Source organism: Ascidiella aspersa, chromosome 8, assembly GCF_963924565.1.
Source record: "Ascidiella aspersa chromosome 8, kaAscAspe10.2, whole genome shotgun sequence".
NCBI lineage: Eukaryota > Metazoa > Chordata > Ascidiacea > Phlebobranchia > Ascidiidae > Ascidiella > Ascidiella aspersa.
In genome coordinates, this window is record NC_139454.1 from 23,862,352 (window position 1) to 23,873,902 (window position 11,551).

An 11,551-nucleotide genomic window follows, 5' to 3' on the forward strand; every position below is an offset into this window, starting at 1 on the left:
CTCGTTCGCACAGCGCCTTGGTGCTTGTGTAAATTGCCAGCTTGTCGCGTTTGAACAGCGCCTCGTTTCTCTCCAGTTCGGCCGCCATCTTACAAGGCGAGGGGCAGGACAGGGGTGGTGAGTGCCCCCCTCCAACCTGTTACAGTTCACCCAACGTAAGGGGCTCGATTTTCACCCCGAAAACGCGGTTTTGTTATGCGAGGCTACTAAATGGAAGCCTCGGGTGATTTTGATTATATACTTTCGAAAGATTATGAAAGTAAGAAGGTTAAGAGAATTAGGATTCCATTAAACACGTATTTTGTTATGTAACAATCAATTTTTATACTCGTTTTTACATTAAAAGTGTACTATTGAAGTCCACAACAGCACATTAGCATCACACGTTTTTATTTTAAAACAACTGTATTTTTTTACCTCACTTTTTTGTACTAAAGTATTTTACTGCCTTAAACTGTTCATAAGCATTAAAATTAGATTTTTTCTTTCTTTTTCTGATGTCAACCAAAAAATCGCCATGATTTCTCGGCCAACTCAACAAAAACCACAATCTCATTTATAATAAAACGCATTTTTTACCCAAAATAGACTTACTTTTATTGAAGTGACGCTGAGCAAATACCAAAACGCCGCTGCAGCAATCTTCATATTCCGATCAAGCGTTTTATTCAGCAAACCGTCCCTCAAGCCGCACTTTACCGCCTGTGTGTATCTTGCGCTCGCCAATAACCTTACCCCGGTCGCCACGGAGCCTATCACCTTATCAGCAGAGTTCGTCAAACAACGTGTTTGCTTGTCCTCGGACCACTTGACAATATCGTTTTTGTTGCACTGGTTTTCCTTCTGCAGATTTCTGTGGCTTTTTGAAAGCATGCTGGCCCTATTTTGTTTGGGCAAAATTTCTTTTTGTTTATCGAACACCCGTTTGCCAAATCAGCAAGGCCTACAAGGATATATAATTTAAGAAATCCGATGTGATAATCATGTGCAGACCTTATGGTTTGGCCAGTGCGACTTTCGAAGTGACTGTTCCTATAGTTAAATATGTGTGATTTAATTTCAAGTTTGTGTGTCTCGGCACGACTTTAAGGGTTAGATCATAGTTTAACACACATGTCTGTAAGTTTGAAGCCTATAATAGCTCTTTTAACGGTAAATCAGTGTTTCAGAACTTTTTGCGGCCGCTGAATTTCTAAACGTAAACTATTGCCAACATTTCGACACTTTGTTTTTCACAGTCGATATTGGTGTTCTAATTTTTATTTAAATGCTGCATATATTCTTCAATCTTCAGTTTTTTAGCGGAAAAAAGTTAGAGACTTTACACGTTGGTGAAGGTAAGCAAGAACGCCCCGGAACGGCGTTCTTGTAAAAAAAGTTCTTGCATTTACGCCATATCGGTAAAAAAAATGTTTTTTTTTCTCCCGCCATCTCTTTGAATGTTTTTAACATAAGATTTCAGTTGCATATTTGTACACGACATCGAACGATTACCTCAGGTTCCCCAGGGTTACTTGTTTTAAAGCAGGAGTTCTTCAATTGTGGTCCATGAACCCGTTTGGGGTACGTGAACTAGTTTCACGGGTCTATGAAGTCCTAATTAAAATATTAGTGTATATTAGTGAAGATAATCATTTATTTAAAGAAAACTGTTTAATTAAAAAAACTGTTTTGCATTGACTGTATTTATACTCCATTTCACTTTCACATTTTTTGAACCGAAATCAACAGATTGTAAAGTCTATTTGTATTGTGACGTCAATTTGTGACGTCATCTTTTAATAACTTGCCTACCGTGTTCCAGACGTAGCAAAAAAAATATTAGGGGTTACGCGGTGAAAATTAAAGTTTAAGAACCCTGTTTTAGACGTTTCGTTATGACGTAACTTTGTGACGAAATCTCTGAAATTTTTTAAGCGTTACGTTATGAAAATATTCTACTCTCACTCCTGCATTAACGCAATGGCATCAGTCGCGTGCTATCGGTTATAGATGAGACCGCGTGAACTTCTGCATTTGGCTAACCAAGAAAATCACAGGGTGACCCACTTTCAGGTGACGATCCGTATAGGTAAAAGCACTGACGTAAGTTGATCGGGGCATCAATGGTGCACTGTTTAATGCTTGGAAGGTTGCCATGTGTAATGGTTGGGCAAAAACGGTAGCATGTTGACATACCCATTAAGCCAAACTTTAAATGAATTCATCAATTGTTCAGTTATCTATATAGGCCTTAAATATATAGGACTTGTACATGTAGAAGCAGAATAGCTGCATTATTTTTCAATCGAGACTATTGTTTAACGACGTCGTATAGGCATTGCAATTATCCAGCACGTGCATGTTTTACTAACACATTCTAACAATTGACTTTTTGGTATTTTTCTCAATCAAACCAACTCGTTTTTAGTTTATAAATTTCAAGAGTGGACAAGATTGTTTTTATTTGTTTTTTTATTGTTTTTATTAATTTTTTTCTTACCCTGTCTTATTCCTAATTTTATGAAGTCATGTTATGATGAAATTTTGCGACAACTTGGCTAAAAATTTTGATGAGTAATCCGAAAAACAACTTGTGAAGCAACTGCTTAACTATAACAAAAAATAAATCATTCGTTTTATTTTAACGTTGACGAAAGTTTATTCTTGTGCGACACTTGTCAAATTTAGTTGGTAAAGATGGCGTCTCATGTTGGCTTGTTATGAAAAGTTGCTGGGTCGTATTTTCATCTTTGTTCCTTTGATACGGACTTTTCCTCTATTCAACGTCGGCCAAGAAATCCCGGTTTTGTGCAGATTTCCTGCAAATTAATTGAAACAATGTTCACAAAACTCAGATTGACCAGACCTACGCCACTTAGGTAGCGCCTTTCCAAGGGAGTAATACGTTTTGGTTTATTGTTCTAATTTCACCCGGTTTCTTTCTCACTTACACAAGTAATTTTGCTCAGATAGATTTATTATAAATGTTTCACACTAGTATTATTGCGTAGGCTACGTTCAGCGATTTTTTATTCACACTGCAGGAACGGTCCCGGCTTGACCGGAGGTCGTGAGTTCGAACCTCACTGCTGGCTAGTTGTTTTGGTAGCCTGACCAACTCCATAGTTATTAACAATTAAACTCTGTTTTTTGCAATTTCTTGCCTCTTCGTCTGTCCCAGTTCCATCTTCCGTTCAGGTTCGCTTCTCCATCGCACGTGTTATGCCACCAACCACCCGACCTGCGAAGACCTACTGACAAAAGAGATTTGCTGTTTTTTGGCTGAGTTTGTTCTTTTTCAGTTTGTGCGTGTTAGAGTGGATGGAAACGATTTTCACCAGGGCCAAATTTTAAAACTGATAAGGCCGCAAACTGTTAATTAAATTGTAAATGTAAAATGGCATATATAGTTGAATATTTTACAACCACGTATTGTGAGTGGTATGACACGCCTATTGAGTTTGTTGCTGAATATTACCCTTTTTAGTTATGTAAATGGGTTAAATAGAGGCTGCGGAGTCCCGAGTCCGGCGTACGCATGCGCAATACAAAATTTTGAAACTGATAATGCCACACAATTTTAAAAGTGGAATAGCATATTGTGGAATACTTTTCAATCAAGCATTGCGGGTGGATGAAATATATGACATCTATTCAGTATAGATTGCTGAATATCTACCTTTTTTAGTTAAATAAATGGATTCAATACACTACTGGCACCGGAGTCCGACGTGCGCATGCGCAATACCAATTTTTTAAAGGTAGAAACGCATATATGGTCGAATATTTTCCAATCACGTATTTTGAATGGATGAATTGGATGACACGCCTATACCAGGAAAAATATTTCACCACTCCCTTAAAAATTAACCCCTTACCTTCACAGTCGTCAACCTTGTCTCGAGTCGCAAACCTTAGGTGGCCAGATGACCCCTGAGCCCCAAATGGGTCCCCTATTTCACCCCCTGGGTCAGCTACGAAGTCCCCGATCAAATCGAGTCGGTAGAAATCGCGTTTTCCTCCAACGCGAAACTCTCTGTTAAAATAAACAATAATTAAAGCTCCACTAGGAGTCTAGAGATGTTGTTAGAAGGATAAGTGGTGAAAAAATGCCAGCGCTGCAATTGCTCTTTGGTAAGACATTGGGTGCTTCTTATTTATGTTTGAAGATTTTAAACGCTGCTCTGTTCTCGTTAAACGTAACAATTTTTGAAGTCGTAGGCCAAATATCCAGAAACAGAGCTTTACCTTCTTCATGTCACCTGCTCCCTAGTGTAGACATGCTGTCTGAGGCTAGGGTTCGCAAAAAAAACAAATAAAAAATGGATAAAAACTATGAGTATATTTGCATGTTTTTGATGGCCAATGTTGATCATGATCATGTTTCTTTTGAGATAAAGAAATCCGGTTTCGTTGTTTTCTAGTTCGACTGATAAACTGTTAATATCATTTTTTGATATAGAAGACTAAGCCTGAGCGAATTAAAGCATGTCGAGTTTTTATATGAATGCCACAAGTGGAAGATATAATTATTTTAATAGTTATTTCCCTGTGGTCTTACGATTGCATCCGCTTCTAACCAGCTTAATCCGGTAGTAAGCGTACTGTAATTATCACCTGCAGTTAAGGTTGTTTTATACATTTCAGCGCGACCAACACAAATCCTAACGCGACTCTTTTACAAAAAAACATGTGAACTTAAAAGACAGCATCACGCTGTGCGGGTTCTGGATTTTGTTTAAGGAACAATAAAGTGTTGAAGACATGATATGGCATGAAATTGCGTCAAAACGCGATGTCGTAACACAAGTACCTTAAAGAAACCTGTTTTCCTCAGTCAAAGTCGAAACTCGAAAATATTGTTTTTTAAGGAATGTACAGTTTACAGTAATTGCGATTTTACAATACTCTGTGCACTAATGCAAGACATAAATATAAAAAATAATACGTCGCCATATACAGATTTTAATATTTTCGCGGCCCATAGTAAACGGTTTGGGACGCGATCTGCTATTTGCGACCCGCCCTGCTCTAACTCACCGGTATGTGATAGTTCTTGTTTGGTTACTTGGCGAATCCAGTTCGATTTTGAGGTGCTGGTTTCCTTGTTGAGTCAATCTGAATTAAAAATGTGGTCGTGAAATTCAACAATTAGCTTATCTTAATCAGAACTAACAGTTAGTTAAGTGTTTTTGGCTATCCTGTACCCACTCATAAACATATTATTGATTGGAGGTTGTAGTAAGACGTTTTGAAACGTTCAGAATGCTACCTACTTCTGTATGGGCTTCGATATTTTTTCTATGTGTTATTAATACTGTAAATGAAACGTAAGTGGAAAAGAGTTGTGCCGCAGTAATTGAGCTGTTGGAAGTTTTTTTTTCCAGGTTTGTAAAGTTGACTCATTTTCGAGCTGTTAGATTTAAAAAAACAAACATTTGCTTGTATTAGCGCCATGAGAAATGTGAACGTGGTCCAGGAAACACATGCAACTGTAAAAATTACGGGGTTTCAAGGACTAACTTTGAAAAACATTCCATTTTTTAAAGACTTAACTTGCAAAAATTCCTCTTTAAGCCGCACTTACGCAAATTTTCGCGGTTTATCATATCACTGCAAAAACAAAGTAATAAAATAAAGCGCACCCGTAAATGCTGGTGTGGTACAAATATGTTTACACAGGATATGTTTTGTGTAACACTTTTAACTATATTACAATCAACGTACAGCACGTGGCTTAATTTCATTTCTTTAAACTAAATTGTTTAAAACGAAGATTACGCGACACCCAACGGGTAATTTAAGTAAATAATTATTAAACAAATCAATTTAGGCAACACTTTACTAAAGCAGGTAAAATTGTCAAGAAGCACTCGCAGAAATCGTAAAGAAAACATGAGGTTTTCCCAAGCAGAAACAAACGCGGTTCTACCTGTGTATGAGTTCGTTCCCTGCCCACATTTCCCCCACACTGTCGCATCTCCACTGCCCGAATCCTTCCCGGTAAGCTTTCCACGGCATTTCGAAGCTTAAAGTGCCGTCGAATCTACGCTGGATAACCGTCCAACCTCCACCTTCGTCTTCCATGTCGCATAAAACCTTTATCAAATTATATAAGCGGTTAATGTTGAACGCTTCACAGCCATTTGGCTCCCAGGAAACTTAGAATTTTTTCGTTGCTTTATAATTCGGGGTATAAAAATAATTTTGCGGCAGTTATATATGCGTTTAATGTTAAGTGCTTCGCAACGTTCTCGGTTCCCGGCATACTTACTAGCATTTTCGCTTTGTAGTTTTAACCGTGATGTGGCTGTATAAAGCTGGGTATAAAAATATTTTTGGTTTTCGTTTATGAGGGTCGGCATATAATTCGCCAGAGATGGCGCCATAAATTAACGCCGTGAAACAAAAATACTTTTAAAACCAGTCGTTTCGATCAAAAACCTGCTTGAATATTAAACCGAAGTTTACTTATTTGCAGGAATAATGCGAAAAGCTTTTTTTTAATTAATTGCTTTATATTAAAAAAAATTATTTAAAAAAATGAAATGCCAATATCTCAATTTAGGCCTATTGGACTGCCCAAAATTTGAATGTATATCACCAAGGGGTTACCAGACTCCAGTTAAGTAGCACCTGGCAAGGTAATACAACACACGTCAACACTACACAATGTTCGATTTCGCACACAAATAATTATAAAACGAAGCTTTCCCAAAACGAAAATTAAAAAAAATCGTAAACACCACACTGTGTCTCGGAAAAATCCACCTGGTTTAACTTCGGGGAGTTAAATATAGATTTAGGATTTTAGGCAAATATTATTTTTGAAACCTTTTTATATACGCCTGGTTTGAAAATACGCTCAAGATAAATTAAACGACAAGATAAACTTACTCTGACCGGCGTTGCAATGCCTTCTGGCTTCGCGACATAAACGCCGCTTCTCCTAGCACCGGCCCTGTAAATTGCCGCGCAATCCCTTCCCGACAGGACCGGTAGAGTGCATCGGGGGATGTCCCTTTTTCGCTGGAAACCGCCCTCGCAGCCGCTTGCGGCGGCAGAGACTCGGTCCTTTAGATAGTATGGCTTAGATAATAATTGAATATAAATACTTGCATTGATTTATTTATTTAGTTGACCATTGGTAATTAGTGCTTAAAATGTAAATTAAAATTTTCTACACTTGTTATATCTACGATTTAGCCTTATTTCAGCAATGCTACATCAGGCCCTCAAAGACTTGCTTAAATCAGTTGGCCTACCAATAATTCATACAAGTACGGCTTGTCTGTACGGCTTTACGAGACAAGTACGGCTTGTCTGTACGGCTTTACGAGACAAGTACGGCTTAACTAGATGCATGTAAATCTCACATGCAACTGTTGAGTCTGTGCTTTGGTGTTCCGTACAGTTTCCTCGACCGCTACGATGGCCGAAGTTCGTTTGAGCAGAGAACGTTTGTCGGCCTCCTGACGAAGTGTAAGCACTCTCGTCACGTTGTTCAGTTCACTTAATGAATCTAGAGAAACGAATCAAACGTGTTTCCGTTGTCTTGGTATTTCGAATGACGTGCTCCTATACACTGGCAGTAGATCCGATAAATTTGTATGGTTCTTGTCCAGCTCACTTGATGATTCTATAGCAGGGGTTCTTAAACTTTTTGTACCACGGACCCCTAAAAATTGTTTGTACTTCTCATGGACCACAGTAGGCCAAAAAAATTAAAAAATTACGTCATAAATTTACGTCACAATACAAATAGACTTCATAAATGCTGATTCCGGTCCTTAAATGTGGACTAATATTTTAATTAGGTCTTTATGGACCCCCTAAAACTAGTTCACGAACCCCCAAGGGGTCCATGGACCCCAGTTTAAGAACCCCTGTTCTATAGAAAGAAACAACCGATTTTGGGTTGTTTGGGTATTTCGAATCATGCTACTATCGCTTTACGTTAACAATTAGATCAGACAAATAAGTATGGCTTTAAGCTGACCTAACGTTCTTTAAAGCCGGTTTTATTACAAATGCCTTTATTTTAATAACCGCGATTCTTTTATGCGCCTAACGTCCATATCGTTTAAATTAAAATTTTGCCAATTTGAACCAACGACACGTTATTAAAAAAATATGCACAAAATCAGTGTTTTTCCGATTACTTGCTTTACGACGTCACGCTATGACTTAACTTTTTACGTCGTTTCTTAAAAAACAATTCTACCGGCGGTCGTGGGAAAAATAAAGACTGTTAAATTGTTCATGCGGAATAGCTGAAAGTGTTTGCACCCTCATTTTGAACTGGCCACCAACCTAACCGAATTTTTTACGAATCGCTTGTTTATTAATTCTACTCGAACCGTAACCGTAACCGAAAAAAAAATCGAACCAAATTGGAGTTAATTCAATAAAACAACGTAAAAACTTGCGACTCACGCAGCACGCTGATCATGTGCCGGTGCCCGTTCCGCTCCGCTGCTTCCAGGCTTCTAATCTCGCTCTGTTGTTCGGCGTTCGAAGATCGGATGAGCGCGCGCAAATCTTCCGTCTCTTGGTGCGCTCTTGTTTGTACGGCAGCCATCTTGCCTCGCAACACGCAGCCGTTCGGACACAGGCGTCCCTGTTCGCAGAGATGTGTAAAATTATCACAGAGTTAAACTGTAAAATTAAAAAGACGGAGCCAAAATGTAAAACTAAGAGACTCGCCTATTGGCATATTGGCATATCGATGCCTATCCAATGCCTGATCAATATAAGAGTTTTACCAGCCATGGTTGAGAGTTGGGTTTTGAAAAGTATTTGGAAAATCCTATGCCGAACATTTAGAGGAAAATTAAAGCAAATCTAACCCTTACCGATCAAACAGTGTGGCCAGAAACCCCTCAACAACCACGCCTTAAACTTGTAAAACCAACAGTGTTTACTAACTGTTGAACATTATGGTTGAAGTGGAAGGTTATAGTTAGACGTAGTGATTTTTTGAAAAAAAATCAGGGTTTGGTTTGGAAAAGTCTTTGGAAAAAACATGTTTTTTTTTTCCAAAAGTCTCTGAATGTTAACCATGGCATTTAAATTGATTAGTTTTCGAAATATATTCAAACCACTTTAAGCCATCCGGTTTGAAGTCCTATACACGACTTTCTCAGTAATTTTAAAATAAATGCCAAAGCCTTAATTTTCGATAAAATCGACATCTTGTTGTTTTCAAACGTTTCGGCAATACCTCGTGCTATGATTCAGTGTAAAACAGTAAACGGTCGAATTTATGTGTATAACAAACATGTGTACTAATGCAACTATAGAATTGCAACAAAGTCTTCGATTCCATAAAAGTATTTTAATTGATTCAAGTATAGAACAGTCTTTCCTAAACCCTATGTTTTTTAAAAAATACTTTAGATTTATTTTATGCCCAGCTTAAGGTACCATTAATTTTAGGGTACTATTGCAATTGTGTTGACGATGTCATCTATTCTGCCTTGATTTTGAGTTGTATTTGAAAAATGTAGAACGATCCAAATTTAAGTCTTTATAAACCTATAAGTTTTCTTTAAATGTAAAATGAAATAATCTTCAATACAAAATCAGTTGCCCAAATAACTGATAAAAGATTCATGCAAATGTTAGATAAAAGTATGAATCTTTTATCTATTATTTGGGCCACTCTTTTTCTACTGAAGATTATGAACATATCCGTGTTTAGTGTTCCTAAAATGAAATAGTTTGGCAAACCTAAACTGGTTTTAGAAGAAAAACTGTTAATGACCCCTTTAGCTGTAGTACCTATAGTTCTAATTTGCACTGATATTTGTTTATTTGTGTTTGAATTGATGTATGCACAAAAAGTCAATACCAATCACGTGTTTGTTTAAAAGACAAATTGTATAGCAATATCCCTTGGACTGGAAAGTGGAAAAAAATGGAAAGTTAAGCGAAATTGCTCTAACCTTGTATGTCACTTACCCATCTGTCCGATTGACAATCCACGATGGATTCAGTTATCGGAATGTGTTGTTTGCTTGAAACAACCTGGAAAATATTAGGTTATCATCGTTGATAGTTCCATTTACACTCGTTTTCAAGCTGCATTATTGATCCGTGCATAGCGTACCGTTAGCATTTTTCATAATTAAACCACCTACACTAAATAAACATATGTACCAAATGAAGGCTTAACTCTGTCTTACAATTTTACTAAAATACCCAAGACCATACATAAGAGCATTCAGCAAAACAAAATTAAATTAAATTAAATTAAAGTGTTTGCCTTTGTCCCTACCTGAATAAAAACCAATGTCGCAACTCAATTATAATATCTTCGCATCTTGCCTTCTGTTTAGACTCAGCTCCTAGCTTTACCGACAATTTAATAAGGCTGTGAGTTTCTGCGTGGGTAAACTAATGATTACGCTGGGCGCACACCGACCGGTGTGTCTTGGCTGTGCTCCAGCCCGATAAGAATGTTGTCTGACGTTTGTATGCCGTCGCGAAACCAGGTCAAATCACTTTGCCCAAATGACAAAGAGATCCGTTATTGAGCTTCGCTTCTTGCTAGCTTGCTACTTTTCTGCGCAAGTTTGCGATGTTGCCGATAATGAGATATTGTGTCGCATGTAGCTTTTTGTTGTCTTAGTTCATATATAAAGATTTTGTAAGCTTTTTCATGGCCAAACAAATTCCAGTATTGTAAACAAGTTATTTTAAAATAACCTTAGTCAAAGTAAAGTCAATTTCATAAAATAGCAAGTCAAGTCCAAGCCACACTTTTGGCGTCAAAATATATATTGCGTTATTCGCGCTTGTGTCGAAGTCAGGGGTTCTTGAACTTTTTTTACCGCGGACCCCTAAAATTTTTTTTGGCCTCGCGTGGACCACAATAAACAAAAAAAATTTAAAATGACGTCATGAATTTACGTCACCATACAAATAGACTTCATAATTCTGCTGATGTGTAACGGAGTTTAATGCGTTCAGTACAATACCGTTTTATTTTTTAATTAAACTGTTGTGTTTGATAAATCGATTACTTCTTAAATATAGACTAATATTTTAATTAGGCCTTCATGGACCCCCTAAAACTAGGTGACGGACCCCTAAGGGGTCAATGGACCCCAGTTTAAGAACCCCTGGTCTAAGTCATTCACAACACTGTCAAATCCAACGGCTGGGCGTGCAGCATACATTCGCCGGGTATATATCGTTGAACTTTGTTGGTGAAGTTCAATTCAGATATTCCGTTAGAAATGTGTTTCATATAGACAATGAGGCGAACTGTATCTTTGAGTAGCGTGTACGTTAAACTTACGAAATTGCAAGCTATACGAAAAGTTATATGTACATATATACATTATGCAAACAAAAATCCAGCATTTCAAATATGCAAAGCCGCGTTCTATTGAAGTTAATTTCAATCGCCTGCCAAAAAAGGTATTACGTGGATAAAATTGATTCGTTTCCCAAAATTTATATGCAGAACAAAAATACGCTAGAAAAAACAATCTAATCGTATTTTCAAAAAAGTGCAAGTTGTTAAACTTCATGATCTATTAGGCATGCCATAAAATGGCGC

At 37.5% G+C, this 11,551-nt stretch overlaps 1 protein-coding gene across 1 annotated transcript in view; it reads left to right on the plus strand.

Moving 5' to 3' along the window:
* LOC146136971 (sodium-coupled monocarboxylate transporter 2-like) overlaps positions 1 to 11,551 on the plus strand; it is a 45,558-nt gene that overhangs the window by 18,395 nt on the left and 15,612 nt on the right. The window lies entirely within an intron of this gene.